The sequence below is a fragment of the Myxocyprinus asiaticus genome, chromosome 15, assembly GCF_019703515.2.
Source record: "Myxocyprinus asiaticus isolate MX2 ecotype Aquarium Trade chromosome 15, UBuf_Myxa_2, whole genome shotgun sequence".
NCBI classification, from domain to species: domain Eukaryota; kingdom Metazoa; phylum Chordata; class Actinopteri; order Cypriniformes; family Catostomidae; genus Myxocyprinus; species Myxocyprinus asiaticus.
In genome coordinates, this window is record NC_059358.1 from 45,551,334 (window position 1) to 45,578,211 (window position 26,878).

A 26,878-nucleotide genomic window follows, 5' to 3' on the forward strand; every position below is an offset into this window, starting at 1 on the left:
TTCTGCTGAAAACTAGATTTAACCTGACAAAATTTCCTGCTAAATTAAAATAGTAGAAATGTTGCTAAAACAACATTTAAATGTGATATAGTCTAAATATAAATACAATTATTATTATTATTATTATTATTAAATATTGTTTTTTTCATTCATGAATATAGAAATAAACTTCAAAGTAATCAAAATGATTATGGTTTGTAGGCATATTACATGGAATGGTTTCTGTCCTGTTGTTCTTGGTAAATGATTTAAATGAAGGGGAAAAAATAAAAAAAACACTCTTTACCATATATAAAGTGTTTAGGAGGGACTCAAGATAAGACAGAGCATTAAAACCATTAAAACCATTGGCATTAAATGAAAGCATCTTAAACAATTCAAGTTTTTAATTACAGCATTAGTGAGAGACATCTAAACAAAACTGAAGAGATTCTGCAGCAATACAACTAAAGCAAAATCAAGCATGAAGTCCTGCTGGCCATGGCAGAACACAACAGTGTTGATTCAGAAATAAGAAAATAATGGTAATTTATAGTAGTGAATTTCACTCCCCTGCAGAAATATCATCTTGAGAGCAAGCGATTCATTTGTGTCTGCTATAGTTGATTTTAATTAATAAATGTCACTGTTTTTAGTCCTTGAGTATATTAAAGAGACATTTCTGACATCTGTCATTTCTGTCACTAAAAACAAATGTTTAGGTGTGTGACTAATATGATAATACTGTGAAATAATAATTATTATTTCTTATTATTCTTATTATTATATATTTTTAAGAAAAGATGTAGATGTACCGCAAAGTACAATAATGTACAAAAATCTAAATGGCAAAAGCTGTCTGCTGTTTTAGTCCATGTCTCAGGAGAGCAGCAGTCTGTGTGTAATAGGAAATCACCTGCAGCAGGAGAAAATGAGAGCGGATGTGCCCTGCACACGAAACACTTGATGCTGCTTTAACCTTTTCCTAAAGCCTGAATTTACTGCTGATTAAACGACGTCAGTGGAAAAGAGAACAATCGAAAATACTTTACAATATATGAAGTCCTCAGGAGGGACTCAAAATATCAGAGCATAAAAACCGTAATTCCTTGTTTTGATTATTGGGGGGGTTACCTCCCCCTACCGGAATCTACACCCCTGAGTACGACTAACATAAGACTGAAAAACAAATGTTTTCCATTCAAGAGCATAAAATGAACTTTATATCCAATGTAGAAAGTATACGTTTTTAGGAAAATGTATAGTAATAGATGAAACAGAAATTTTACAGATACTTTTAAGCTCCATAACAAGTATGTGCTGACCACTGGATCTGCAACAAGGACTGATGGGACATGCTGAAATCCTTCTGCTATGTAAATGAAGCCAGTTAAGAAAAGACTGGAAACACAGCCGTGCTGCAATCACGCGTTTTTATTTTACATTCAACAAAAGCATACTGACAGTTATTGATGATAAAGAACATTGTTGTAAAATAAAAGGAAGAAAAAGAAAATGAATTTGTTACTCATTTTATTCATCAGACAAATGCTATATATTTTTTCTCAGAAATGAATCTTTTGCAGGGTGTTTTGGTTGAACTAAAGACATAAGAGAAGAGAATGAGAGTAAGGCAGATGCGTGAACATCTCTTAGGAAACAGATGTGATGGTTTGAGAAGGTTCTCAGGATGTTCTTCAAACCTGCACATACGTTCAGCTGTAGCTGTTTATTTACACACATCAACTCCATCTGATCTCGTCATGATCATCATCACAGAACTGCAAAAACACATATTAAACTGATAGCTCACCCCCAAATTAAAATTCTGTCATTATTTAATCAACCAAAGCCATATGATTTTCTTTTTCATTGTATATATATATATATATATATATATATATATATATATATATATATATATATATATATATATATATATATATAATTGAAATTGACAGTGAAACAATCAAAGTGAATGGAAACTGAGGCTTTCATTCTGCCAAACTATTTCTTTTTATGTTCCATTGAAGAATGTCACAGGTTTGGAACAACTTGAGGATGAGTAAATTATGATAAAATTTCAGTTTTTGGTGAACTGTCCCATTAAACAAAAAATGGCACTCCTACGGTGTAGATTTTCTGGTATTTGCAAAAAAAAAAAAAAAAAAAAAAAAAATATGAAGAAGTGTTCATTAAATTATTGTCCCACACCTTTGGTTTAGTTTGAATGCATTCACATGAGCTCGACAACATACGTTCACTGCAAGGGCATTTTACTCACACTGTCCATTAATTCACTGTTGACCTGCGCAGAGATGCAGAAAGAAAGAAAAGTTTTTATTTATTGTGTACGTAGATACATTTGATTAAATGTACTTCCATTTAAAGTACCTGCATGTAATGACATTCATTCCAGTGTTGACCCTACCCCTAAACCCACCTCGATAAATGCCAATCTTGGGAGTTCCTTTGAATAAGTAACAAGTATATTGTATCAAATGCTTAATTATTTAATGTAAGTACACAATAGTTAAAGACAACTAATATAAAGTGGGACCACATTAGTTAATGCATTAGATATCATGAACATATACAACATTTCTACAGCATTTATTGATCTTGATTAATGTTGTGTACTATTTAATGGTAATAGTACTCTTCATTGTTAGTCGATAATGCATTAACGTTTATTCTTAAAAAAGTATCGGTATATGTAGAAATTAACATTAACTTATATTAATAAATGGGTAACACTTTACAATCTTGGTTTACAATGCTAATTTGAACTTTTACATTTTTCAGATGGAACATGTTACTTATGTTAAAATTTGTAAATGCATTATGAACTAAAAGGAAGTAACAATGAACAATTTTATTTTGATAAAATTCATGAACCAAGATTAATAAATGCTCTAAAAAATACAGTATATTGTTCATTGTTAATTCATGATACCTAATGCATTTACTAATGTTAACAAACAGAACCTTATTGTAAGGTGTTACCAATCAATGCTGTATTGTTCATTAGTGAAACTATTAGTCAGTGTTAACTATTGCATTAATTAATGTTAACAGACTTATTGTAAAGTGTTACCTAAATGCCGGTATAAAGGCTGGTGCACTCTGCCCCAACAAACACCAACATTTCAAACATTGTAAATTTGGCTGTTGGATTTAGAATTCTAGGAAACATTCAGGCCACATACAAACTAATATGTTTTCGTTTAAACACGCATTGATTTTTCTACATTTACGCCACTCATCCACACTAGAACGGTGTTTTCCTCCACCAAAACAGAAGTTTTTCGAAATTTTCTCCATAACAGCTTACTTCAGAAAACAATGCAGTTAAAAAATGGCGTTTTCAAATGAAAACTGATTAGTGTCAGTGGCAACAAACATCAACAATTTTAACACACTCGGAATCAACAAAACCCAACAACCATGTTTGTTTGCGCAGTGTGAATTGGCCTTAAGAGTACGGAAGTGGATGACACTTACTTTCCCATCTTCTCGGGTATGTAGAAGGCCACAGACACAGTGCTGTGGTTGCGTACATATCCCACACATTTGATGGCCAGCGGTTCTTTCTTCTCAACTTCTCAGAGAACGAGAAACCAGCCTTCGTCTTTGGGTTTCGGGAAGCGTGGTGCCTGAGCTCTGCTGTCCTGCTTCCTCTGAAACAATCAAATGGAAATCAATCAAAAAATCAACATTGATTTACAATAACGGTTATGTGACACAAACCCAATGAATAAAGTTTCTTGCTCCGTATGTTGGCAGACTCACTCTTTGCTGGCCCGCATTGAGGAGGCGTAAGGACACCTGTAGAACATACTCTTGGTCTGCATGCAGTGCCAGCCATCTGGACTCGTCCCTGATGTTGGTGACATAAGCGGGCAGAGCACACTCAGACTGCTCCTAGCAACCCTTCCACCAGCCCTTCACACTTACAGTGACCTTGACGTCAGGCAGGTGACTCAGATAACCCTGTCCATATTGAGGTTCATCGACACATCCAAATCCCTGGAGTCCTCCAACAAAAGGTGGAGCGGTCAAATTAGCAAAACCAAGAAAACTTGATTTTTCTTTCAAACAACGCATGCTTTTTCTAAAAAATTATTGATATTGGATGAATTTAGAAATACTAGTTTTTCAAGTTCTGCAAATTATATATGGAAAATGTAATCAACGGTAAACGCTTCTTTGTGTTGCTCATGTTAAATGTAACAACTCTAATAGAATAAAACATAAGGAATATGACAAATACAAGAACATGTTTGTGTGTGCAGCAAAGAGCGATGATGGTGTTTGCTTGCTGTGGATCTGTCAGTATTAGAGTCATGGGAGTATAGAAAAAAAAAATCAGTATAGATCACCCTGGCACAGCTATTTATGCAAGGATTACGCTTCCTTAGTGAATGAGACGAGGACGCAGCAGTGCATGTGCTTATTTAATTAGCAGGGGAAAGAGGAAGGGGGGTTTGCTGGAATACTGATGGGGAACGGCCGCTGGGCTCATCGCTGGGCTCGGACGCTCGCATTACCGCTGCAATTAGCACTTAGATTGGAGCTCTAAACCCTCTCATTTGGGAGGTAATTGGGGATCTTGGTGCTATCTGAGACCACCGTGACTGTCTGCTGCTGTCTGCAAATCATGCTCGTGAATCAGTGTGTGTGTGTGAGTGGGCACAGCCTAATGTGTGTAGAATTGGCATTTATTTGAATGTTTATGTTGTTAAGGGGTGATTCATCGACTCTTGCATTTCAGTATGGATGGGAACTGAATCCATTCTTATTCAGAATGAATGCATGAATGAAATGTTACCACATTTTTGTTAGTTTAGTTTACTTTAATATATAGTTAAATATAAACAGGGATTTTTTTATTTGTATTTAGAGTAAAATGGGCAGCTGTGGTTGCCAGAAATTCATGAAATAATTATAAAAATAAACTAAATAATAAGTCAAAACATAACTATTTCAATAAAATATACAGTACGTTCAGAAAGTATTCAGACCCCTTAATGTTTTCACATTTTGTTATGTTGTTGCCTTATGCTGAAATCATTTTGTTTTCACATCAGTCTACACTCAATACCCCATAATGACAAAGCAAAAAACAGATTTTTGGTAACTTTGCAAATTTATTAAAAAGAAAAAAACTGAAATCTCACACTGACATAAGCATTCAGACCCTTAACTCAGTACTTAGTTGAAGCACCTTTGGCAGCGATTACAGCCTCAAGTCTTTTTTGGGGATGATGTGACAAGCTTTGAACACCTGGATTTGGGGATTTTCTGCAATTTTGTCTGCAGATCCTCGGTGGACAGCCATTTCCAGGTCTCTCCAGAGATGTTCGAATGGGTTCAAGTCTGGGCTCTGTCTGGGCAACTCAAGGACATTCACAAATTTGTCCCTAAGCCACTCTTGCGTTGTCTTGGCTGTGTGCTTGGGGTCATTGTCCTGTTGGAAGGTGAACCTTCGGCCCAGTCTGAGGTCCTGAGCGCTCTGGACCAGGTTTTCATTAAGGATATCTGTATTTTGCTTCATTCAGCATTCCTTCATCCCTGACCAGTCCCCCAGTCCCTGCCACTGAAAAACACCCCCACAGCATGATGCTACCACCACCATGCTTCACTGTTGGGATGGTATTGAGCAGGTGTTGAGTGGTGCCTGGTTTCCTCCAGACATGACGCTTGGAATTGAGGCCAAACAGTTCAATCATCGTTTCATCAGACCAGAGAATCTTGTTTCTCACAGTCTGAGAGTCCTTTATGTGCTTTCATATGTTTTGCACTGAGGAGAGGCTTCCCTCTGGCCACTCTGCCATAAAGCCCAGATCGGTGGAGTGTTGCAGTGATGGTTGTCCTTGTGCAAGTTTCTCCCATCCACACACATTATCTCTGGAGCTAAACAAGAGTGACCATCAGATTCTTGATCACCTCTCTTACCAAGGCCCTTCTCCCCCGATTGCTCAGTTTGGCTGGGCAGCCAGCTCTAGGAAGAGTCCTGATTGTTCCAAACTTCTTCCATTTATCTATCTATCTACAATATTCTACCATAAAATTACATGTACTGTCTTTTAAAAAAATATTTATAATGTCTCACCATATATGGAAAGGTTAACCAATTAACAGTTTTTTACTGTAAAATGTTTCCATTCTTTTTCCATTAAAATGACAAAATTTTGACAATGTAGAGCCAGTTTTAAAGGACTGTATTTATGCCACCTTTAAAATGTTTGTGAAAAGTAACTGAAAGGAAATGGCAGCACACCTTTGGTAATATATTACAAAACATGTTGTTAAAGGCAGTAAATGCAGTAAAAATGCATTTTATTTTTTAATAAAAATATTACTTTCTAAAAAGTACTAAAAGAACCATCAATTTAAACTGAATCGTTTACAAAAATCAGACTTGGGAGTTTGAACCTGAATTGTTTAAATTATTATGCCCATCCCTAGATTTCAGACAAGTATACTGTGTTTGATGTCAAGCAACGCAGTAGGCGGCAATTCAAATTTTCCGTTTTTCCCATCTATTTTATTTTTTTTTCCCATATGGATTTCATAAAATCTATCATAAAAGAGTTGTAAGCCATGAACCAAACCAACCAGCTCAACATTTCAAATTTTGATTTGAAGAAAAAATATCTTAAAATCTTTAATAAGGGAATGAACTACAATCCCATGAAGCACTGCAAATGATGTAATCAAATTAATACTGATTGAAACATACTGTATAAAATTATTTAAAGTTGTTGATTTTAACTACAGAAACAAACTTTTACCAATTTATTTATAAATATTTAGATAACTGTAAATATACAAGTAGTTTGAGAGTGTAACGAGAGCGAATTTATTGCATCTCACAGTGGATTGTGGGAGTGGGAGGTCGCTGCAGAGCTCTTTTGGTGCACTTTGTTGGTTGTGATTCTCTGATTGGTTGATGGTGTCTCTGCAGGATCATGGGTAGTGTAGTTCTTCACCAGGAATTCCACTATTAAATAAGACCAAACAAACCAAATTGAAATAACGTGGACTGATATCTTCAACATACCATAAATTTACAACCTTTGAGCTCAATGTAGGTCTTTAAAGGATCATAACATATTGTTAAATATATCCCCATGGAAAAAATGAATGGGATTTTTTTGCTCTATATTGACGCTGACTTGTAAACGTTGTTTACTTTGAAAGCTGTGCATGTAAAGAAGACACACCTGAGAGATCTGGTTGGGCTGAAGCACTTCCTTCACCATCGATGTGAAATTCTCCTCTTTACCTGGCAGGTGGTTATTAGCTCAGGAAGCCCTTCGATTGGCCCTTGAAAGCCGCCTCCACCCCTCGAACCTTTGGAGCTCCACCTCCTATCGCCAACAGCAAGAGAAAGGCGGTCATGTGACAGTGTCTTCAATCACGCAAGGGTTGGCGGAGGTCCTGTTTCCTGCTGTCACAGCGTGACAGATCCTGTCCATCCTGATCCCTCTCTTACCATTTTTATTGTGTTTCCACCAAATTACACTCTCTGCGGGATGCAGCCTTAGTGAAATGTGTTATGGGTGACAGAAAATCCAATGGCAGTGATGTTAGTGTGTGCTTGTGTGAGCAGCAGTTTGAGGGCTGAGTTTGGGGCCAGGTGGGCGTGTGAGGCATCCCGCTGATAAGTGCTGATGATGGTGTTTGTGTTGTCAGATAAGAGATGGTGTCAGTATTAGCTGCTAAGCCATGTTACACTGTAATAATCAGAGCTACAGGTGAGACACGATGCACCCCTTTAACACAGCTGTCAGGAAATGAACACTCGCCTCGCTCTGTGACAACGTGTTAGGAAACCCTAAAACTCAGGAAAGTGGAAAACACAAGGGTACAGGAGCACAGAAGGTGAAGAACATGCTACAACAGTTGACTATTCTGTGTCGTAATTGTCTGGTGTATAATCTGACATATATTAACAGTGGGATCCAAAAGGCTGAGACCACAAGTCAGGGCTGTACAGTTTTGCTCACATTTTGCGATTAAAAATTATAATATGCAATGGCAACTTTTAACCTATTTTTAAGTGGCTTAAAGGATTAGTACAACCAAAAATGTCAACATTATTTACTCACCCTCATGCCATCCCAGATGTGAATGACTTTCTTTCTTCTGCAGAACACAAATGAAGATTTTTAGAAAAATATTTCAGCTCTGTTGGTCATACAAAGCAAGTGAATGGGTGGCAAATTTTTTAAGCTTCAAAAAGTACAAATAGCCATCATAAAAGTAATCCATACGACTCCAGTGGATAAATGAATGTCTTCTGTAGCGAAACGTTAGGTGAGTGTACTCAGGCATGTGATCACTAAGCACAAAAAAAGCAGGAAAATGTACCAAGCAAAGTGGGAGACAGTGAACACCCCCCCCCCCCCCACCCCCCGCAATTTCAGTCTTAATTAATTCCATAATGCTGCATTAATGGATATCATACCAATGTCTCAGGTCAACGTTTGTAGTTTTTAAAAAGTTTTGGATGGGTTTACCCCTCAAATTGTGCTTGCCCTAAGTGCTGCTTTTTTTCTAACTGTCACGCTGGTGACTAAATGACTAAAAATTTAATATTACATGTGCTTAAGAGTGCTGACCCCTTTTCATTGTGTGGCTAGTATTATTTCTGGATTGTGCATTTAAATTCATAGAAGGTTTTACAGAAAGTGATCTCACAAAAACTCAAATATTTTACACACCTAGTGTTTCACTTCAGAAGACATTAATTAGACCACTGGAATCATATGAATGGCTATTATGATGGCTATTTGTAATTTTTGGAGCTTCAAAAATTTGGCACCCACTCACTTGCACTGTATGGACCTACAGAGCTGAAAAATTCTTCTAAAAATATTTGTTTGTGTTCAGCAGAAGAAAGAAAGTCATACACATCTGGGATGGCATGAGGGTGAGTAAATGAGGAGAGAATTTCCATTTTTGGGTGAACTATTACAATAAACCATTAAAATGAATATGTTAATAAAATAATAATAATAAAATAGGATTTAGCTTATTGTTATGTATTTAATAACATAGCAGGAAATAAGGAAATACACATGCAGTGGTGGTACAGACAAACAGCCAGTCAAGGAAATTACAACACCCAATTCAGGTATGATTTGTCTTGTGATGAATATTTTTATCAATAAAAATATATGCTTTTTTTTTTTCAAATATCATTAAATGTGGCATTGTATCAAAATTGTGTTTAATAAACATGAAATATTAAACAAAACAAATTAGCACATATTGCACCCTCTTATAATGGTTTGTTTGCTGGCCTAGAGACTACTGAGGTGATTATTTGAAAGAGCTACCACTGTGTTGCAGTTCAAACTACAGTAACAGTAATAGTAGTAGCAGTTGCAGTGCTGGGTAGATTACTTCTGAAATGTAATCTGGTACTTATTACAAATTACAGTTATCATAACCAAGTAACAATCTTTTAGAATACACTTTTGAGGTAATCTAAACTGATTACTTTTGGATTACTCACTGAATATATTCATGAAAATCATTAATTTGAAAAGTATTAACTTCCGATTAACACTCATTTCGTTAAACATTAGTAAACACAAAATCAAATACACACTTGCTATTTGTCAGTTGCTGAGTAAAGCACAGGTTCTTAAAGGAATGTTCCGGGTTCAATACAAGTTAAGCTCAATCGACAGCATTTGTGTCATAATGTTGATTACCACAAATATTTATTTCAACTCGCCCCTCGCCCCTGGCCCCTTTTCTTTAAAAAAAAGCAAAAATCAAGGTTTCAGTGATGCACTTAAATGGTAGTGAATGGGGCCAATTTTTGGAGGGTTTAAAAGCAGAAATGTGAAGCTTATAATTTTATAAAAGCACTTGCATTAATTCTTCTGTTAAAACTCATGTATTATTTGAGCTGTAAATTTGTTTAAATGATCATTTTAGGGTTCATTGACATTACATCGTCATAGCAACGAAGTTGTAAAATTGGCTATAACTTTAGACAGATGCAGTTAGTAAGTGATTTTATCTTCACACTAAAATCATGTTTACATGCATATCCTTTATTTCTTGTTTCTATACTTTTAAAACAGTGAGTATTTTAACATATACGGATTGGCCCCCATTCACTTCCATTGTAAGTGCCTCACTGTAACCTTGATTTTTGCTTTTTTTTTTTTAAGAAAAGGAGGGATGAATCGAATACATTTTTGTGGTAATCAATATTTTGCCACAAATGCTGTTGATTGAGCTTAACTTGTATTGAACCCAGAACATTCCTTTCAGAGAATTTAGGAGAATTGTTATTTAGGGAAAAGGGAATATGGATTGGACTTTTTATTATCAAGCTCTGACATCAGTATTGAGAGAATGTCTCTAGATATGATATAGAGATAGACTTGAACCTCCTCATAATTATTCATGAGAAGATGTGGCCTTAACCTTTGACAGCTGCTTTTTGTGCCATCCTGGCCATGAATTCAAGTAAGTAATCATGTAATCCATAAAAGTAGCTTTAATCTAAATTACACACATTACAAAATATATTGTAATTCAGTTACAAGTGCTCAATTTTAATAATCCAGTTACGTAATTCAGATGACATGTATTCCATTTCTACCCGGCACTGAGTGGTAGTAAATTGCAGTAAAAAAAAAAAAAAAAAAAGTGATAAAAAAGAAATAATTAACAAAAACATTGTCTAATTTTAATTAAAAAATAACAACAATAATAAAATAACAATAAAACCATTTTGACCAAACTCTTCTATGCTAACACATTTTGATTTGTGTTAACTAATTGTTTAGTTCACTAGCACTAGTGCTGCCACCTAAAAAAATAAAGCTACAGCCCTGCTTCTGAACATGCTGCTATTATGCATTTTTTAAATTAATAAGAAACAATCTTTCAAATTATACTATCTGCATTATGTTTTGAATGAAAAGTTGAATACGCTATGACAAAAGTCAAAAGTCTGGCATGTGAGACCAAACCCCAGGTTGCTCCAGTGGGATTGTCCTTGTAACTTAACATGGTACTGCTCAATGTCGATTGCATACTGTAAGTAAGTTAAGTAGTTTAACAAATTCTGCTCTATTTTGGATTGGGCCAGACAGACAATGAGAAGGACTCGTCAGCAGTGCCATCAGGATCTCTTTACAGATCACTAGCTCTTCTGCACCACATCGTACATCATAAAGGTGAGACTGTGCAGCATCTCATCAATCTATGTGAGGCAACATGACCTGATTCTACAACAGAACAATGGCAGGCCACACACACATGCTGTGGTCTCAGCTGTCCTGAGGTATGTGCAGGTGATGTCCTGACTGTCTTCTCAGCACCTTTGGCACACCCATGATAAAAACCATCTGGAGATGTGACCCTTTGGGCAAACATCTAACTGCTTAGAGAACTTGTTATTTGCACCTGAAGACGTAGAGCTCCTGTTTTTCAATGTGAGGGATTGTGAGCAGAGAGGAATCCTGGAGCCATCTGCCCTGAATGATCATCTGTACAAGGTTACAAATGCAGAGAGCAGACACCAGCCAGTCTTCATTAGACACCACGTCCAGCATCGCCTGCAGAAACAACAACATCAGCTCAATCACAACACATAGAAGTTCACAGGAGTGGACTTGGATCTGCAGCAAATTTCACCGAAACAATACTGTATGATAAAGCATGGCAGGGGCTTAAACGATAACAGAAGTTAACAGAATCCATCAAGAGCTTCAAGCAGAAAGGAATTTTCTCAAGATTTAGAATATACATGACTTTAGAAACAGCGTTTTTTCCAATCACTTTTGACTACAATTTCGTTAGTTGGACTATGAAAGCGGTTGAAACCACTGTGGCTCTAACAGAAAGTGATAAAACTTTGGTGGGTTTTGATTTCTAATCTATAGTCATAGTAATATGGTGATACTCTTTAAACTACATGATATGTTGCTGCTATTGAGCATGAATCATCAACGGGTGATATTAGACCATTAAGAGTATGAATGGGTAGTACTTGTGTAGTATGTCATTTGCTCACACTCTCTGTGGTCCTGCCAGTCTCTGACTCTACGTAAGGTTAAAGTTTGCTAAGCTCAGCTGCGCTAACAAACTTAATTAATGAAAAGTCATTTCCTCTGTAAAAATGAGTAAAAAGCACCTGAAGTGCAGCGGAATGCCCAGCGAGTTAATCAAAATGCTAATGCAGTACAAATTAAAGTTGTGATTAACATTTCACAGTTGCTGCATGAGTAAATTGAGGACAGCAAAAGCATGATATGACACAGAGAGAGTGATAGGGAGATAGAGAGTGAGACAGATGGACAGAAATTTAGATAGAGAGAAGAAATCTTAAGCAACAAATGACACAGGAATGAAAATACATAATGATGGTCGACTTGCTGCTTCATGAATTTGACAAGTGTGTTCATCTAGATTTGAGCTTGTTTTTATATTTAAGAGAGTATGTTAACACTGATAAGTTTGAGGTACTTTTAATTATCGTTATAATACTTGCTGTATATGATAGTTTATACAATTAGTTCCAGTCCTTGAATTTGATTGGATGAGAGGCATACCAAGATTGCTGATATAAAAGTCCAGCAGCACTAGAACGCTATCACTCCACTTATTCATGGCTTTCCAAATAGTGGTGGGGATTTTAATTTGTCTTTCACTTTGATTTCATTCAGTGACCATTTCTGGAGATTGCAAATTTACGCCAGTAGGTAGCGCTAAATAAGTGTCTTTTATGTTACGAGTGAGTCATTCAATCTTTGACCTCTTTTACATGCACTAAAGAAAACGGTTTATTGCAGAAAGCAGCATTCTGAAATGTCATGTAAAAACGAGCATAGTTTTCCTTACACCATTTAAGGATATTAAGAGAAAACGGTTTAGCACATCAGTGTTTCTCCTGGAGAATGGGGCTTGTGTGGCCATATAAACGCACAAGTGGTGTTCTGAAAGGTTTTTGAAGAGTGCAAATGTGTGTGAAACAGACCGGATAACTAACGTCATAGGATGAAATCAACAAAGCAAAACGATTTCAACATTACTAGGAGTACAGTGGGAAAAGGGAACATCACACACACTATACACTAAACCAAATTATACACAATTTAAAATAGTAACTACTGTCCCTCACGTCTGTGTATATGCCCTCAAGTATGCCTGGTTTTGATGTAAGAGGGTATGATGAGGAGGAGGGCGTGGCTGGGCCGTGACGATGCATGGCCGGCGCTGAATCAGCTCATCAGCGGGAGAGCGAGATAAAGGGGAGCCGGAGGCGCCAGTTCAAGAGAGAGAGAGAGATGCATGCAGCCGTGTTGTGTGTGTGTCCTTATGCTTTATGTTGGTTTAAATTTGTTTACCATTAAACTTTGTTGACTGTTCAGCCGGTTCCCGCCTCCTCCTTGCCCATCCATATACTGTTACAGAGGGAAACCCCATGATTGCAGCACATTGCAGCGGTAGCCGCATATAAAGCGAAGTAAAAGAATAATAAAAAGAGTTCATAAAGAGTGTAGATCAGCATCGCAGGAAAATCACATGCTGTGGAGAAAGCTGCTTACTGACCGCTGACAGCTGACTCATGTAAATCATTTGGAGTGGTTTCTCAGTGATGGTGATGGGAAGATATGCTACTTTAGAGAACAAAAATAGCGCTGGAAGAAGTGGAATATTTACCCAGGGTTGGGAGGATTACTTTAAGGAAGTATTCTGGGTATTAGCATTCTAAATACTAAAATGTATTTAGTAAAGTATTCCGAATACATCAAATAAAAAGTAATGTATTCAGAATACTTTTAGAATACATATTTATAAAGGAAAGGCACAATTGGAAGAATTAAGTATAATATGTTATTATTATCTTATCTGAAGTGCAACACCTTCACTTTTAATCAAAGTGAATCTAAATAGCTTGTTTCTTAAAATTAGATGTATGAGTTGGACACTAATGTTTTTCTTAATGGAAAGCCGAAGATAATCAGAAGGCAATTTGTGGTCAACTACAATATTTCAATATTTTAACAACATTTTAATCTTCTTAATAACTCATTATTTGATTGAACTGACAAAGAATAATATACATTTTGACACATAATTAGATAAGAAATTGAGATGATAGCTGGATACAATATGTGTCACACTGAACTAGCCTCATACATCTTTAAGCCACACATTTTACAGTAGTTATTTACATGAGGTTTTTCTGCTGACATTTGGACTCGATCTACTTCAAGTCTGTTTCCCTCTTTCAGTCTTTACAGTAGGCCTACTTTCTCTAAATTTTTATTTTTTTACCTATTCATATTAGCCTATAATTGTCGTTAATAACGACTATTTCTCAACAGTTCGGCAAGTTTCTGATTTGGACGTGACTCACCAAAAGATTATCGTGAGCCATCCGTCTTGACACAGAAGCCGCATCTGCAGCTGCTGCATAAATGTATTTACATAGCATGTCAGTTTTGGTTTAGCTATTTCTTATTTCTTTTAGTTGGTTCCTTAGCTACATTTCTGAGTATTTTGCCCAACACTGAATAGATCTTATAGTGGGCCCTATATTCTTTATATGTAAAATGTTAAACATCACTGGTTAGTGTGCTCTGTGAAGTGACACGCTATATAAGACAGCCTGCAAAGTTTTATAGTCAACCCCCTCTCTTTTTTAGTCTAAATCTGGGCCTGATATAGAGCATTGAAATAGGGCCAAGTCTTTTAAAATAAAGACTCCCCAGTGTGTTTTGGGCTAGTTTAAAGTTAAAAGTCCTGTATTATGCACCTAAACAAACCTGACAAACACAAAAAGCAAAAATGCCTGAATCTGAATCTCTCTGCTATAATCTGTAATTCAACTCCAGATGAAATAAGAGAAAGCAAATAAACATTCAAATCTAATCAGTGTGGCATCCTGGAAAGGGTTCATTCACCGACGTCACTGCATCACCGTTTGAAAGCACGCGGCTACCAGCGGGATGGCCCCAGCGGGAACCCACAAAAGTAACTCCATGAACAAGCATGGCCAATTAGATACAGATCTGCACACATTGGCAGTAACGACCCGCCAGCGTGGACAATCTGTCCATCCCTGCCAAAGCGAATCAAGAGCGTTGTCTCAGGCATGGCCAATTGCAAACAGATTCAGAGGTGTGCCATCAGGCATGAACAATCAACATCAGGTTGTCTGGCCGCCGCAGACAGTGCAGGAATGAGCAGAGCTGGGTTTTTTATGGCTGTCCTTGAGGCCAGAGGGTTTATGACGTTCCAAACAACCTCACAGATGGATATACATAAATCATATCCACACTTCAGCCACTCTGCATTCACTGGTAGTGTGTTTACACATGGCAGAATAACACTGAATGACAGAGCGCTACCACACACACACACACACACACACACACACACAATCCATTTAGTGCTGCAGAGACATTATACAGATATGATATAAAGTCTAATTATGGGCTTTCTTTTGCAATTATTCTTGCTCAGTACTGTAAAACAGTGGTCACCAATTGCTGGCCCACGAGACATCATGACCACAGTTGCCCCATCTCACTGTTTCTACAATTTAAATGAGCAGCTCAACAAACCAACTGTACTCAGACGCTTAGCATTCGCGGCAAAACCGCGGGATACTTTGGGCTGAATGCAACTGCAAAAACATATTAAGCAAACCAAGATGGGGGTGCCTACACAAATATTAGTCACGTATATTATTCCCAACAAGCACTAAATCTGTACTGTCTCTTTCAGAATAGCGGCAGTGCAGAGAGCATCTCACTGAAGTGTTTCCGTTGAATGGTGTATTGAATCTGTGAAATGTGTGATTAGAAAGAATGTTTTGGCAAAATATGCTCATAAAACTGAATGGATATGAATCTTATGTGGGCTAGTATGAAGTAAAGCAAAGACATTTTCTTGACAGAAATTGTTTGATTACATCATAATTTTATTAAAAACTGTGAATCAGAATCGAGACAAATGATTATCAGTCACATTATCAGAAAAGTGAAAAGCATAATTTGCACATTTGCAAAGCATATGTCGTTGTCCTCGCTGATGTTATACGTTATAGGTATATGTTATATGTTCATTTGGGAATGAGGGCTGACACAGTTTAATCTATAGTATGCTCTTCTTAATATATATATATATATATAAAAACAATATAAAAAAAAGTTTTAAATCCGGACCGTCACAATCTCAAAAATTGAGAGAAAACATTTTGGAAATTAGAAATCAATGTTTGAAATGTGAAGATTGGATTTGGAATTGCTTAAAAAATTTATACTGTAACATAGATGCAAGATTTTTGAATAAAGATCAGATGAAGATGCAGGGCTTACTTCACTTGACATTATATGAACTTTCTTTTTTTTATTATTATATATAACTCGTAAATGATTAAATTTTATATGTTACACATGGAATAGGTAAAAAATAATATTTATAAAAAATGACAGTCTGTGTAATATTTTCTTCTAATGTCTTTAAATGTTTTTGATGATTGGTGCATGTATGTTTTGTACTTGTCCATACTAATATATACAGTGTGTGTGTGTGTATATATATATATATATATATATATATATATATATATATATATATATATATATATATATATATATACAGTACATTTTATATTTATATTTAAAAAAAATATAAATAAATAAAAAACGTGACAGGAGGTACTCAGAAAGGATATTTCTTTCTCTTATATATATATATATATATATATATATATATATATATATATATATATGTATATGTATATTTTTTTATACACTCAGTGACCACTTTATTAGGAACACCTGTACATCTACTTTTTCATGTGATTATCTAATCAGCCAATAGCGTGGCAGCAGTGCAATGAATAAAATAATGCAGATATGGGCAGGGTTGGGGAGTAACGGAATACATGTAACGGGATTACGTATTTAAAATACAAAATATAAGTAACTGTATTCCACTACAGTTACAATTTAAATCATTGGTAATTATAATACAGTTACATTCAAAAAGTATTTTGATTACTGAAGAGATTACTTTGCATTTTATTGTCATTTGTTTCATTTAATATTTAGTCCTTTCAGATGGAAAACATTTATACATATAAATGATGCGATCCAAAGTGCATTTGAACAGCGGTGAAACACTTTCTTATGATCTGTTACATTCATACGAGCAGACAGAGAAGTAAGTTTGAAGTAAGTTTGGAGCAGAAGAAATAGAAATAAACCTTGTGTAAATTGTCAGCTTTATGCCATTTTACATGCACATGTTACCAGACACGATCATATTTTTTTATCAAGAAAATTCACGTTGGATCATAATTTCTTTTTTTCTAGTAAGACCTTTGATATTAGGGCAAAAATCGTATTCTTGATAATAATTTTTGTATTGTTTTCCTGTAAAAATATCTAAAATCAGTTTGATTGATCTTGTTTTAGAAACAACACTGCATAAGATATTTAGGTTTTTAAGAGTATGTATTTTTAACATGTGTATTTTGTCTTACTGTACTGGCAGAAACAAGTGAAAAAAATCTACCAGTGCTGAAGAAGTAATCCAAAGTATTTAGAATACGATACTGACCTTGAGTAATCTAACGGAATATGTTACAAATTACATTTTACAGCATGTATTCTGTAATCTGTAGTGGAATACATTTCAAAAGTAACCCTCCCAACCCTGTATATGGGTCAAGAGCTTCAGTTAATGTTCACATCAACCATCAGAATGGAGAAAAATGTGATCTCAGTGATTTGGACCGTGGCATGATTGTTGGTGTCAGACGGGCTGGTTTGAGTATTTCTGTAACTGCTGATCTCCTGGGATTTTCACACACAACAGTCTCTAGAATTTACTCAGAATGGTGCCAAAAACAAAAAAACAACCAGTGAGTGGCAGTTCTGTGGACAGAAACACTTTGTTGATGAGAGAGGTCAGAGGAGAATAGTGTTTGAGTGTGTGTGGATCGGTGCTGTGTGATCTAGTGTTGAATGTTACTCGGTCGTCTCTGCGGTGTCGTAAGTGTCTGTGCTAACACTGTATTTATAGACGTCTGGACACAGACACACTAACAATCCTGTGATGTATTCAGTAAAAGCTACAGTAAAGCTTTGACCATGTAGTAAATTAAAGTGCAACACAACTTTAACAATCTAAACAAGGAAAGAGTCATCGCTTTTGTCTTCATTTAAGGGAATGTTCCAGGTTCAATTCAAGATGAGCTCAGTTAACAGCATTTGTGGCCTAATGCTGATTATCACAGAAAACATCTTAAACTAATCCTTTGTTCTAATAAGGGATGATTCAATGTTATTTTTTGTGGTAATCAACATTATGTCACATATGCTGGTATGATACTTCATGGCAACTTTCAAATGGTGCATTTGAAAAATTTTGGTTTAAACAAAATCTTTTGATTTAAAGGTTTATGGTAAAGTGCTTAAAATGAGTGTTGTAGAGACATAAACTGTGCTTACATTTACAGTAAAAAAACAACAACAGATTGTTATGCAATAGATTTCAAAAATGTTGAATGGAGCAGATAGTGAAGGAAAAGCAGAGCTGAAATTTAGACAAAGCTAATGTATAAGATCATTTTGGTTTAACATATTTTGATCAGTGTTGGGTAAGTTACTCCAAAAAAGTAATTAATTACTAACTACTAATTACATCTTCCACCATGTAATTAGATTACTATACTAATTACTCTATCAGAAAAGTAATTGCATTACTTATTACTGATTACTTTCTAAAAATACAAGGATAGACATGAAACTGTTCTTTTAATTCTTTCAAATAAATCATATAAAATCAAATTAATTATTCATGAACTGGCCAATGAATTTTACGGGGCAGCGTTAAATTAGAAAACATATATTTTAACATTAGACGTTAAATTTAGATTTTAAATTCACTTTTGTTTTATATAGAATTGTTCTATAGTCTATATAGTATTTAATGCAATTACAGTAGAAGTAACTGTAATTAAATTACTGAAAAATTAAGAGTAACCCCTTACTTTACTTTTTCAATGAAATTTAATTCAAATTAATTACTTAGTAATGCATTACACCCAACATTGATTTTGATCACTACATAACTCACATTTTTCCATGTATTTATTTATCTATTATTATACATTTATTATATTGTATAATATTATATGTATTATTAGCTCGCTGTTCAGTTGGTCCTCCTCATGTCTGCTTCTTGTGACACACACACAGCCACTTCTCCACTTCCTTTTATATCTTATTTCATTTAACACTGAAAAAATACCCCCATCATAAACAGATTGGAAGTTTTCAATATGACTAAGTCTCATACAGCTTCCTGTTACAAAGGTAATGTAATAAATTAGAACGGACCCACTTTATAAGAAGCATTTTATATAATGTACTTACTGTGTACAAACTAGATGTTACATTGGACCAACATTGAACATCCCTACATGTAAATACACTGTTGACCCTGACCCTAAACCTAAACTAATCTGTACTCTGCGATATAAAATTAGGTATGCAGTAAGTTGGTTTAAATGCTTTTTTTAAAAATGTTATGCAAATACATGCAAGAACTTAACAATTTTTCTTCTTCGCTGTGTTCTTAAGTTGTAAAAAAACAACAACTGCTAATGCTAAAATTTTTAAATCAATAATTAGCTTTGCACTAGTAAAAACACTTATTGTTGATATAAAAAATTAAGTCGTTACTAACAGAAATACCCATTCTTGATAGAAAAAAATGGAATTTCAGCTAGTGAAAGCCCATAAGAATTTAATAATTAACTGTTATTAACTCCTGTTAAAAAATGCAATTACAGATAATTGACCAAAGTTCTGCCATGTGGCGCAAGCTGATAGCTTTATAGGTTTTTTTGACTGATGAATTTTTAGCCTATTTGCTCGCTCACACGTGACATATTAAGCCAATAGGCTCGCATGGTTTAAGCCGATTGGTCCTTTGACTTGTAATCAGGTAGCCAATCAACTTGCATCTCTCTCTTTGTCTAACATTTAAATGGATCAGTTTTGCACATAAGCTGGTTTCACTGAAGCGCTGTGAGAGTTTTTCTCTGAAACCCTCCTCCACCCCAGCACCAACTGTCTACATCTGCAACATGGGGATTGTCCGATGCAGCATGTCTTGCATTTTGTCTAATTGTGTAGCAGCAGCAGCATGTCCACATTTTCAATTCAGTATGTCTGTGTTTTTTCAAGCAGTAGCAAGTCTCCGTACTTGTTCTGCAGCAGCAACATTAGCAGATCTAGTCCACTAAGACCATCAATATGACATTCCCATATTAAGGTGCTAAATTAATTAATTCCAATTTGACATATTAGCTACTGTACTTACTAGTGAAACAGTCAATCAACTGCTGCGCTAAAACAAGAGTTTAAACTTTGCCAGTTTTTTCCATGCTTTCTTTGTCTTTTTTGACTTTTTTGCACTTTGATGTCATCCAGTAACACAATGACATAGTGATTGATGTAAGTCATCATGAAATCAGAGTCCCTCCCCTCGAAATCCGATCACAAGTGGTCACAGGAGACGCATTTAAGTGACCAAGTGTAAACAGCTACATGTGTTTCGCCTGACCACATGTGATCAGATCACTCCAGATGCATCTTAAAACCAGGTGGAAACGGGGTCATTGTGAAATTCTACTAGTGAAAATGCAGTTACAGGCATCAGAATTGATTAGTTGAAATTCCATTTTTGATGTCAAGAATTAACATTTTTATTAGTGCAAACCTTATTACTGATAACAAAAATCAGCACTTTCCCTAGTTGTAATTCCATTCCCGATATCAATTGGTGATATAAATAATTAATATCCTACACTTGATTAAATGTCAAAAAGGCTTGCAATAGCCATGCTTTTGTATCCTTTTTGAAGCTTGAAAGCTTCATTCCCCATTCACTGTAACAGCATGGGAAAAAATGGCCAGAGCATTCTTCAAAAAAATCTACATTTTTGTTCAGTAGAAGAAAGAACACAATAAGCAATTGTTATGACATGAGGTTGAGTAAATAATGAAAGAATAAAAAAACATTTGGTGAACTATTCCTTTAAATGAGTTTCTAGCTGGAGTAGAGCTCAAATGAGCAAGCATGCATATTTCAGTAGAATAATTTACTCCCATATCCTCAAATGTTCAGGAAATTTCCAATAAGAAACAGGAAGTGCTGAGTCATATAAGTCACAGGTCTGTGGTTTTCTACCTCTACACATCAGCATTAAACGAGTACATTCAGACCTGAGCAGAGAAGGCAGGTCAGAACACTATGATGATTGATCTGTCTTGAGTGTGAGGTCTGCAGAAGATAAAGTTAGGATGGTGATCCATCAATAAGGCCAAACAGTACAGCTTGAGCTCTGTTCTCAATCTCTGGAGCCCCTTTCTAAAGCCCCTTTCTCAAATAAATAAATAAATAAAATAAAATAAATAAATACAAATAATAAAAAAGGCATAAAATTAATAGAAAATGAAGTCAAATTTGAGTTATTTCTTAACACTAATTCAGCTTCAGTTACCCTAAGTAATCACTCAGTTGGGGCTAGTTTGGGACCAAATGTTGGTTTATAATGACTGATAGACATATTTCCATACATGGAGTATAAGATTTATTTATTTATTTTGTTTGTTTGTAAAAATTGAGAAAATGGAATAGGATTGTTTAATGTGGAAAAAAGCTTGCAGACAAACTGTGGGGCATTTTTTTTTTTATTTTAATTTTTTTATTATTATTTAAAGGCTACATTTTACAATAAGGTTATACTCATTAACATGAATAAATGGGTGAGGTATCATGAACTTACACTGAACAATATTTTTTTAAAGCATTTAATAATCTTGGTTAATGTTAATTTATGAAATTACAATTGTTTATAATTGTATGAATAGTTTTTATTTTTTCACTTTTTTCTTTGGCTTACAGTTTGTTTTTTAACTTTAAAAAAACGTAATTTTAAAAGTGCATATGCTGATATATATATATATATATTTATAGGGCTGTCAACTGAATAAAATGATGTGCCAATTAATAAAATGAAGCATCTAGGCATGCAGACTGCTTCTACAAACATTTGTGAAAGAATGGGCCGCTCTCAGGAGCTCAGTGAATTCCAGCGTGGTACTGTGATAGGATGCCACCTGTGCAACAAGTCCAGTCGTGAAATTTCCTCGCTACTAAATATTCCACAGTCAACTGTCAGTGGTATTATAACAAAGTGGAAGCGATTGGGAATGACAGCAACTCAGCCACGAAGTGGTAGGCCACGTAAAATGACAGAGCGGGGTCAGCGGATGCTGAGGTGCATAGTGCGCAGAGGTCGCCAACTTTCTGCAGAGTCAATCGCTACAGACCTCCAAAGTTCATGTGGCCTTCAGATTAGCTCAAGAACAGTGAGTAGAGAGCTTCATGGAATGGGTTTCCATGGCCGAGCAGCTGCATCCAAGCCATACATCACCAAGTGCAATGCAAAGCGTCAGATGCAGTGGTGTAAAGCATGCCGCCACTGGACTCTAGAGCAGTGGAGACACGTTCTCTGGAGTGACGAATCACTCTTCTCCATCTGGCAATCTGATGGACGAGTCTGGGTTTGGCAGTTGCCAGGAGAACAGTACTTGTCTGACTGCATTGTGCCAACTGTGAAGTTTGGTGGAGGGGGGATTATGGTGTGGGGTTGTTTTTTCAGGAGCTGGGCTTGGCCCCTTAGTTCCAGTGAAAGGAACTCTGAATGCTTCAGCATACCAAGAGATTTTGGACAATTCCATGCTCCCAACTTTGTGGGAACAGTTTGGGGATGGCCCCTTCCTGTTCCAACATGACTGCGCACCAGTGCACAAAGCAAGGTCCATAAAGACATGGATGAGCAAGTTTGGTGTGGAAGAACTTGACTGGCCTGCACAGAGTCCTGACCTCAACCCGATAGAGCACCTTTGGGATGAATTAGAGTGAAGACTGTGAGCCAGGCCTTCTCGTCCAACATCAGTGTCTGACCTCACAAATGCGCTTCTGGAAGAATGGTCAAAAATTCCCATAAACACACTCCTAAACCTTGTGGAAAGCCTTCCCAGAAGAGTTGAAGCTGTTATAGCTGCAAAGGGTGGGCCGACGTCATATTAAACCCTATGGATTAAGAATGGGATGTCACTTAAATTCATATGCATCTAAAGGCAGATGAGCAAATACTTTTGGCAATATAGTGTATTTTAAATAATTATAAACATAATTTTATAATTCAAATAATTCAAATATACATTACATCATACTCTATACATACATTGTGGCAGTAGACAAGTTAAGCATTTCAAACACTTTTACATCAGTGAAAGTCCAAATATTGTTTATTTTATTTCCATATCATTGAACACAACCTTATTTTTGGATTTACACTATTCTGAATTGTTGGTCTATGTACTCATGTGTCAGACCAACCCGATCTCATGAAAAGTCATACATAATTTATGAGTTGCCAATTTCGTATGGTTTCGCATAAACTTGTACGATTTCATCACATGCAAATTCCTGGATGTCTAATGAGGAAGTAAGCATGAGTTTTGCACACATACTTATTACAGTTTTTCTCGATTGCTTAAACACTATAACCAGGCTTTTGAACTAAAATTTCAAAACCATAACGCCATTTATCAAAAAGCACATCCATTTCCCTAAACTATAAACACTATCCCCCTGTTTTGACACAAGAGTCAGATTTGTTGAACTGTCACTGCAAAACTCTACACACAAATCCCTTAATTTCTCATTGCCTACACCATGTGGTCATTTAGAAAGCACTAGCATTATGTTCACTCAAGTCAGCACAGCTTGAGCTCAATTAGCACACAATTATCCAGGTGGAAACACTAAGAGTCAAAATTGATAACACAGTAATCAGAACCTTCAATAGATAGATAAAAGGGCCCGAGTCAGTTCATTCAATTTTGTAACAATGGATCCAGAGACGTGAAGGAAGAGGTCGAGGACACCGGAGAGGAGGAGGAGGAGGAAGAGCAGTAGGAGTGGAGGAAGAGGTGAAGAGGAAGAGTAGGAGGTGGAGGAGGAGGAGTAGGGAGAGGAGGAAGAGGTGGAGGTGGAGGAGGAGGAGGAGGAGGAGGATGACGATGACGACAAGGAAGAGGAAGTGGAAGGACAAGGAGACAAGCAGTCTCGGATGAAATTCGTGCCACTCTAGTTGACCATGTCCTTGTCCATGGTATGACTATGAGGGAGGCTAGGCAACGAGTACAGCCAAACTTGAGTCGTTTCACCATCGCCTCAATCATAAGAACCTTCAGGGAGGAAAACAGGTAGGTGTACTTCAGACTGCTCTCTACTGTAACTTTTAAGTGCTGTACTCTGTGCTGTTACAACACATCCATGTACTGTAGCTGTTGCACTATACTTATAAAAAGAAATGCATCAAATTGCCTCACATACAGAGAGTTTCTGTATGCTTCCATTTTGTAAAAAGGATGTCACAGTTACAGTAATCAGTACTACTATTTTTGTAGGACACAGACACGACCACCTGGTGGAGGCAGGCTAAGGCTTTTTTTGGAGGAGCAAGAGAGGGAGCTGGTAAATATGTTCATTGCCAACAATTCAAAGGAGAGTGATTGAAGACAATCACCAATTTCGAGGGATAAATGCCATCAGCCTCTCCACAATTGATCGCATCCTCCGAAAGAATAGGTTCCGGATGAAACGGGCCTACCGCGTCCCTTTCGAACAAAACTCTGACAGAGTGAAAGACCAACGTCTGGAATATGTTCAAGTATGAGTTTTTATATTGTATGAAGTATTGTGTACCGTCACAGTATAGCAGTACAGCCGTTTATACTGTAGCACAAAGTAGATATGGTGGTCTGCCATTTGTGCCCTCTTGAACTGTTTCAGGGTAGTCATTTACACTACTGTGTTTCATGTGTTTTGCAGAGAATCTTTGAGACTGAAGCCGGCCTGTTCCCCATGAGATTATCTTTGTTGTTGAGGCTGGATTTAACTTGATCAAAAGAAGGAGAAGGGGGAGGAACATAATTGGCCATCGGGCTATTGTGAATGTCCCTGGCCAGCGAGGAGGGAACGTCACTATGTTCACAGCCATCAGCCAACGAGGGGTACTCCACCGCCATGCCATTCTTGGACCCTATAACACTATGCTCCTCCTTGGTTTCCTTGATGGTCTAAGAGAGCATGTGTTCCAGCTTGACCAGAGGGAGCTAGCACAACCAGTGCAGCCTTGCTACATTGTTGTTTGGGATAATGTCAGCATCCATTGTGCTGCTCTGGTTTGTGACTGGTTTACCAATAGCCCAAGGTTTTCCAACATCTTTCTGCCTGCATACTCTCCCTTTCTAAACCCGATAGAGGAGTTTTTTTTTTTTTTTTTTGGCATGGCGGTGGAAAGTATATGACCAAGAACCTCACATCCATGTTCACATCCTCCAGGCCATGGAAGAAGCCTGCCTAGACATTTCAGTTGATGCATGCCAGGGGTGGATCAGGGATGCAAGAGGATTTTACCCCCATTGCCTGGCTAGGGCCAATATAGCCTGTGATGTTGATGAGATTCTCTGGCCTGTCCCTGACCAAAGACGGGATGCTAGGGCAGAATAATTTTGTTGTTGTTGTTGTTTGGTGTATTGTACTGTACAGTACATTAAGGTATAAAAAATGTGCAAATGTATACATTTGTGTCTTTTGTTGTGCTCATCATGTTAAAAGGTTTTTGTGGGGGAAAACCACAAGCAACATAACTTATTACTGGTTTTTGTAGTATTGTTTTGAATTTATCTCAACAGTGTGTAAGACTATGTTGTAGTGTGTGTGTTTTTGAGGGCTTGTGTGTCATGTCTGAGGGCAAAGTTTGTTTTTTCAGCAAGACTGAATGGTTTTGTGTGGAGAGCTTTATTTTTACCTGAAAATAGGAAGTTTGGGGAATTGGGTGAGAAGTTATGGATTTGTGTTTAGAGTTTCGAGAAAAACTGTAATATTATGTCCTTACCCAAACCCCTTATCTAAATGTATCCAATCAGTAGAGTGTGTAAACATGATAGGAAGTTGTTGTGTGTGACAGAATCATGTAATTGTCGCGTATTAGATGGAAACGATGTCTAGCAACATCATTGGCTGTAGTGAAAGTCATAGGAATTCAAACGAGTGCAGTTGCATGACATCATACGAATTAGCAAAATTGAGAAAAGTCATTAGAATCCTGACGATTTCGCCATGAGAGTGTGTTGGTCAGATGGACACATTTGGAGTGTCTCACTGTGCTTGCGTCGCGTTTCAAGTGTCTTCAGTCATAAGTGTTGTGTTTTTAGAATGCTGTCAAGTTAAATGTAGTTTGACATCTCGAAATCCCTGAACTTTGTTGTGCTTGGTCCAGCTGTGGAAAGCAGTACTGCTCTCATTAGTTAAAGGAGGCATGTTGTCCATACAGCTGGAGCTGACTGCCCCCTACTGACACATCACTGTGGTACATGTTGAGTTTGAGTCCTCCTTGAGCTTGAGTCCTCCTACAATAACATTCCTTATGACTTAATTTACATTCAGATCAGGGGCATGATTAATTGCGTAAATTTTTTAACATATAACTTTTTATATAATTAAATTGCACTAAATAAACACAAAATCGACAGCCCTATATACAGTATACATATATATATATATATATAAATGAGTTTGTTGCCTGCTTTCAATTGTTGGATACAGTTGAACAGTCAATAGGGTAAAGACATTTTATGTGTTTAAAACAATCTGCTTTTCTTGCTGTATCATTGTAGTGTTAGATAATAGTTTATCTAATCTTAAGTAGTAGATAGTTAATCTAATATGTCTCTCTCTTAAAACA

At 36.4% G+C, this 26,878-nt stretch overlaps 1 pseudogene; it reads right to left on the bottom strand.

Moving 5' to 3' along the window:
• Window positions 1-3,584: 3,584 nt before the first annotated feature.
• Window positions 3,585-26,878, bottom strand: part of LOC127452706 (activating signal cointegrator 1 complex subunit 3-like) — a 252,981-nt pseudogene continuing 229,687 nt past the window's right edge.